Raw genomic sequence first — 7,500 nt, 5'->3', positions numbered from 1 at the left:
TTTATTCTGTCCCTCAGTTAATATTTAAACTTAACTCGCTATGCTGGCTGGGGTATTCCAATGGGGGGTGCAACGTATTAAAGCATTCTTCGAACCCTCTAGGCAGTCTATTAGTCCCATGTGCTTTTGGACTTGACTGCATACAGGGATCGTATCATACTTCGTTTTAAACCACTCCCCCCCTACCCTTAGGCTAACCACATATCTTTGACTATTTGAGGCGGATTTTGGCCCTCACCTTTGCTGTTTAGGGCTTCCTTCATTTGTTTGTTATTAAACTGAAGTGATTATTAAATCGGCTATATGGCCAGCTACATAGCCAAAGATTATCCACAATTGGAAAGTTTCTTATTTCCTAGTCAAACACCCTTCTCAGCAAACAGAGCAAGCCCAAACAATGGTGTCTCTTGTTATGCTATTTGATTCGGAGAGGGCAGGATAAAGAAATTATTGTCCAGACAATAAATATTTTATTCTGTCCCTCAGTTAATATTTAAACTTAACTCGCTATGCTGGCTGGGGTATTCCAATGGGGGGTGCAACGTATTAAAGCATTCTTCGAACCCTCTAGGCAGTCTATTAGTCCCATGTGCTTTTGGACTTGACTGCATACAGGGATCGTATCATACTTCGTTTTAACCACTCCCCCCCTACCCTTAGGCTAACCACATATCTTTGACTTTTTGAGGCGCATTTTGGCCCTCACCTTTGCTGTTTTGGGCTTCCTTCATTTGTTTGTTATTAAACTGAAGTGATTATTAAAGCGGCTATATGGCCAGCTACATAGCCAAAGATTATCCAGAATTGGAAAGTTTCTTATTTCCTTGTCAAACACCCTTCTCAGCAAACAGAGCAAGCCCAAACAATGGTGTTTATTGTTATGCTATTTGATTCGGAGAGGGGCAGCATAAATTGTTTTTAATCTGCCCGATTTTAACACATACAAACTGTATATTTCCCATGCTTTTAAATGAGACCAATTTTGAAAGTCTGCCATCTATTTGGCGTTTGAAATTGTTCTGTAAAGCAGTGCGTGTATTTAACTCCATTTTGCCGAAAAAATTCGCGTGAAATCTTTGAAGCCGTTTGTAAAGGTTTATATCCCCTCAAATTTCAGCTAGAAAGTTCAATTTTATCTTATTGGAAAGCTAAAGGAAGGCAAAACACGATTACATAAAAACTATTTACCGTAGATATCATTTACTCCAGAAAATCAGGTATGGGCGTTTACCTTAGATTATGCTTTTTCGAACGTTGGTAACACCATTAACTTAACAGTACAAGAAACTTCGTTCGTGTCTTCAAACTTTTGCCCAAGACAAAAAAGAATACATTATACATCATAGAAATCGCAAAACTGTCTACTTTAGAGATATACTTATGCTTTGGTTAAACTTTCTTTCGTTTTTCAGTTATCATTCTGACACTGGATAGTAATACGTATTACAACACCATAATTTCCATGTTGACTGCTTCAAAAATTACCATAGACTCCTTAGCGAATGCCGGAAACAAATAGTTTTTAATCTGCCCGATTTTAACACATACAGACTGTATATTTCCCATGCTTTTAACTAAGACCAATTGTTAAAGTCTGCCATCTATTTGGCGTTTGAAATCGTTCTGTAAAGCAGTGAGTGTATTTGACTCCATTTTGCGGGAAAAATTCGCGTGAAATCTTTGAGGCCGTTTGTAAAGGTCTATATCCCCTCAATTTTCGGCAAGAAAGTTTTTATTGATCTTATTGGAAAGCTAAAGCAAGGCAAAACACGATTACACAAAAACTATTTATCGTAGATATCATTTATTCGAGAAAATCAGGTACGCGCGTTCACCTTAAATTATGCTTTTCCGAACGTTGGTAACACTATTAACTTAACAGTACAGGAAACTTCGTTCGTGTCTTTAAACTTTTCCCGAGGACAAAAAACAAAACATTATACATCAGAGAAATTGAAAAGTGGTCTACTTTAGAGATATTATTAAGCTTTGGCCAAACTTTGTTTCGTTTTTCATTTACCATTCTGACAAGGGATAGTAATACGTCCTTACAACACCATAATTTGCATGTTGACTGCTTCAAAAATTATCATAGACCTCTTAGCAAATGCCGGTAACAAATTGTTTGTAATCTGCCCGATTTTAACAGATACCGCCTGTATATGTCCCATGCTTTTAAATGAGACCAATTTTGAAAGTCTGCCATCTATTTGGCTTTTGAAATCGTTCTGTAAAGCAGCGCGTGTATTTAACTCCATTTTGCGGGAAAAATTCGTGTGAAATCTTTGAGGCTGTTTGTAAAGGTTTATATCCTCTGAATTTTCGGCTAGAAAGTTGAATTTGATCTTATTGGAAAGCTAAAGCAAGGCAAAACATGATTACACAAAAACTATTTACCGTAGATATCATTTATTCCAGAAAATCAGGTACGCGTGTTCACCTTAAATTATGCTTTTCCGAACGTTGGTAACACTATTAACTTAACAGTACAGGAAACTTCGTTCGTGTCTTTAAACTTTTACCGAAGACAAAAAAGAATACATTATACATCATAGAAATTGCAAAAGTGTTTACTTTAGAGATATTATTATGCTTTGGCCAAACTTTCTTTCTTTTTTGAGTTATCATTATGACAAGGGATAGTAATACGTATTACAACACCATAATTTGCATGTTGATTGCTTCAAAAATTATCATAGACCTCTTAGCAAATGCCGGTAACAAATTGTTTGTAATCTGCGCGATTTTAACAGATACCGCCTGTATATGTCCCATGCTTTTAAATGAGACCAATTTTGAAAGTCTGCCATCTATTTGGGGGTTGAAATCGTTCTGTAAAGCAGTGCGTGTATTTAACTCCATTTTGCGGGAAAAATTCGTGTGAAATCTTTGAGGCTGTTTGTAAAGGTTTATATGCTCTGAATTTTTGGCTAGAAAGTTGAATTTGATCTTATTGGAAAGCTAAAGCAAGGCAAAACACGATTACAGAAAAACAATTTATCCTAGATATCATGTACTCGAGAAAATTAGGTACGCGCGTTTACATAAAGTTATGCTCTTTCGAACGTTGGTAACACTATTAACTTAACAGTACAGGAAAGTTCGTTCGTGTCTTCAAACGTTTGCCGCAGACAAAAAACAATACATTATACATCATAGAAATTGCAAAACTGTTTACTTTAGAGATATTATTATGCTTTGGTTAAACTTTCTTTCGTTTTTGAGTTATCATTCTGACAAGGGATAGTAATACGTCCCTACAACACCATAATTTGCATGTTGACTGCTTTAAAAATTACCATAGACTCCTTAGTAAATGCCGGAAAGAAATTGCTTTTAATCTGCCCGATTTTAACACATACAGACTGTATATTTTCCATGCTTTTAAATGAGACCGATTTTAAAAGTCTGCCGTCTATTTGGCGTTTGAAATCGTTCTGTAAAGGAGTGAGTGTATTTGACTCCATTAATTTTGCGTGAAAAATTCGCGTGAAATCTTTGAGGCCGTTTGTAAAGGTTTATATCCCCTCAGTTTTCGGCAAGAAAGTTTTTATTGATCTTATTGGAAAGCTAAAGCAAGGCAAAACACGATTACACAAAAACTATTTACCGTAGATATCATTTATTCGAGAAAATCAGGTACGCGCGTTCACCTTAAATTATGCTTTTCCGAACGTTGCTAACACTATTAACTTAACAGTACAGGAAACTTCGTTCGTGTCTTCAAACTTTTGCCGCAGACAAAAAACAATATATTATACATCATAGAAATTGGAAAGCTGTCTACTTTAGAGATTTTTATATTATTAGGCCAAATTTTGTTTCGTTTTTCAGTTATCATTCTGACAAGGGGTAGTAATAGGTATTACAACACTATTATTTGCATGTCTACTTCTTCAAAAAATATCATTGACTCCTTAGCAAATGCAAGGAACAAATTGTTTTTAATCTGCCCGATTTTAACACATAAAGACTGTACGTTTCCCATGCTTTTAAGTGAGACCAAGTTTGAAAGTCTGCCATGTATTTGGCGTTTAAAATCGTTCTGTAAAGCAGTGTGCGTGTATTTAAGTCCATTTTGCGGGAAAAATTCGCGTGAAATCTTTGAGGCCGTTTGTAAAAGTTTATATCCCCTCAATTTTCGGCAAGAAAGTTTTTATTGATCTTATTGGAAAGCTAAAGCAAGGCAAAACACGATTACACGAAAACTATTTACCGTAGATATCATGTACTCGAGAAAATCAGGTACGCGCGTTCACCTTAAATTGTGCTTTTCGAAGGTTGGTAACACTATTAACTTAACAGTACAGGAAACGTCGCTCGTGTCTTCAAACTTTTGCCGAAGGCAAAAAACAAAAGATTATACATCATAGAAATTAAAAAGCTTTCTACTTTAGAGATATTATTAAGCTTTCGCAAAACTTTGTTTCGTTTTTTAGTTATCATTCTGACAAGGGATAGTAACACGTCCCTAGTGACACCATAATTTGCAAGTTGACTGCTTTAAAAATTATCATAGACTTGTTAGCGAATGCCGGTAACAAATTGTTTTTAATCTGCCCGATTTTAACACATAAAGACTGTACATTTCCCATGCTTTTAAGTGAGACCAAGTTTGAAAGTCTGCCATGTATTTGGCGTTTGAAATCGTTCTGTAAAGCAGTGTGCGTGTATTTAACTCCATTTTGGGGGAAAAAATCGTGTAAAATCTTTGAGGCCGTTTATAAAAGTTTATATCCCCTCAATTTTCGGCTAGAAAGTTTAATTTGATCTTATTGGAAAGCTAAGGCAAGGCAAAACACGATTACATAAAAACTATTTATAATAGATATCATTTACTCGAGAAAATCAAGTACGCGCGTTCACCTTAAATTATGCTTTTCCGAACGTTGGTAACACTATTAACTTAACAGTACAGGAAACTTCGTTCGTGTCTTTAAACTTTTCCCGAGGACAAAAAACAAAACATTATACATCAGAGAAATTGAAAAGTTGTCTACTTTAGAGATATTATTAAGCTTTGGCCAAACTTTGTTTCGTTTTTCATTTACCATTCTGACAAGGGATAGTAATACGTCCCTACAACACCATAATTTGCATGTTGATTGCTTCAAAAATTATCATAGACCTCTTAGCAAATGCCGGTAACAAATTGTTTGTAATCTGCCCGATTTTAACAGATACCGCCTGTATATGTCCCATGCTTTTAAATGAGACCAATTTTGAAAGTCTGCCATCTATTTGGCGTTTGAAATCGTTCTGTAAGGCAGTGAGTGTATTTAGGTCAATTTTGCGGGAAAAATTCTCGTAAAATCTCTGAGGCCGTTTGTAAAGGTTTATATCCCCTCAATTTCCGGCTAGAAAGTTGAATTTGATCTTATTGAAAAGCTAAAGCAAGGCAAAACACGGTTACACAAAAACTATTTATCGTAATTATCATGTACTCGAGAAATTCAGGTACGCAGGTTGACCTAAAGTTATGCTTTTTCGAAGGTTGGTAACATTACTAACTTAACAGTACAGGAAAACTCGTTCGTGTCTTTAAACTTTTACCGAAGACAAAAAAGAATACATTATACATCATAGAAATCGCAAAATTGCTTACTTTAGAGATATTTTTAAGCTTTGGCCATTTTTTCTTTCGTTTTTCACTTATCATTCTGACAAGGGATAGTAATACGTATTACAACACCATAATTTGCATGTTGACTGCTTTAAAAATTATCATAGACTCCTTAGCGAATGCTGGGAACAAATTGTTTTTAACCTGCCCGATTTTAACACATACAGACTGTATATTTCCCATGCTTTTAAATGAGACCAATTTTGAAAGTCTGCCATCTAGTTGGCGTTTGAAATCGTTCTGTAAAGCAGTGCGTGTATTTAACTCCATTTTGCGGCAAAAATTCGCGTGAAATCTTTGAGGCCGTTTGTAAAAGTTTATATGACCTCAATTTTCGGCTAGAAAGTTGAGTTTGATCTTATTGGAAAGCTAAAGCAAGGTAAAACACGATTACACAAAAACTCTTTACCGTAGATATCATTTACTCGAGAAAATCAGGTACGCGCGTTCACCTTAAATTATGCTTTTTCGAACGTTGGTAACACTTTTAACTTAACAGTACACTAAACGTCGTTCGTGTCTTCAAACTTTTGCCCCAGACAAAAAACAATACATTATATATCATAGAAATTGCAAAACTGTCTACTTTAGAGATATTATTATGTTTTGGCCAAACTTTGTTTCGTTTTTCACTTATCATTCTGACAAGGGGTAGTGATAGGTATTACAACACCATAATTTGCATGTAGACTTCTTTAAAATTTATCATATACTTCTTAGCAAATTGCGGGAACAAATTGTTTTTAATCTGCCCAAATTTAACACATACAGACTGTGCATTTCCCATGCTTTTAAATGAGACCAATTTTGAAAGTCTGCCATCTATTTGGCGTTTGAAATCGTTCTGTAAAGCAGTGAGTGTATTTAACCACATTTTGCAGGAAAAATTCGCGTGAAATCTTTGAGGCCGTTTGTAAAAGTTTATATGCCCTCAATTTTCGGCTAGAAAGTTGAGTTTGATCCTATTGGAAAGCGAAAGCAAGGCAAAACACGATTACACAAAAACTATTTACCGTAGATATCATTTACTCGAGAAAATCAGGTACGCGCGTTCACCTTAAATTATGCTTTTTCGAACGTTGGTAACACCATTGACTTAACAGTACAGGAAACTTCGTTTGTGTCTTCAAACTTTTGCCGGAGACAAAAAACAATAGATTATACAAATATAAAAATTACAAAATTGTCTACTTTAGACATATTATTATGCTTTGGCCAAACTTTGTTTCGTTTTTTAGTTATCATTCTGACAAGGGATAGTAATACGTATTACAACACCATAATTTGCATGTTGACTGCTTGAAAAATTATCAGACTCCTTAGCGAATGCCGGGAACAAATTGTTTTTAATCTGCCCGATTTTAACATATACAGACTGTATTTGAAATATTTGAGGCTGTTTGAAAAGGTTTATCTCCCCACAATTTTTGGGTAGAAAGTTGAATTTGATCTTATTGGAAAGCTATAGCAAGGCACATCACGATTATACAAAAACTACTTATCGTAGATATAGTTTAGACGAAAAAGGAGGAACCTGCGTTCACCTTAAGTTATGGTTTTTCGAACGATGGTAAGACTATTAACTTAAGGTAATTCCCTTGAAATTGTTCTATTATCAAACTTTTTTGGAAACTTGGCATAATTACCATTTATGATATGAACATTAAAAAAGTGCAATAAAAAAAATGGGGCGTCAGCAGGCTCTTAAAATGGGGTATTTTCACTGGTTGCGCGTTAAAAATTCGAATCACCTTCATACAGAATTAAGTCTTGGTTACTTCAAAAACACAAAATTTTATTTTGACAATAAAGCTTTTTTTAATCACATAAGCAGTATTGCTTCACTTACGCCGTTTTTGATTGCCTGGTTGTGGGAA

Source organism: Montipora capricornis, chromosome 13 (assembly GCF_036669925.1).
Source record: "Montipora capricornis isolate CH-2021 chromosome 13, ASM3666992v2, whole genome shotgun sequence".
Taxonomy (NCBI): domain Eukaryota; kingdom Metazoa; phylum Cnidaria; class Anthozoa; order Scleractinia; family Acroporidae; genus Montipora; species Montipora capricornis.
Note: the sequence above shows the minus strand (reverse complement) of the source record.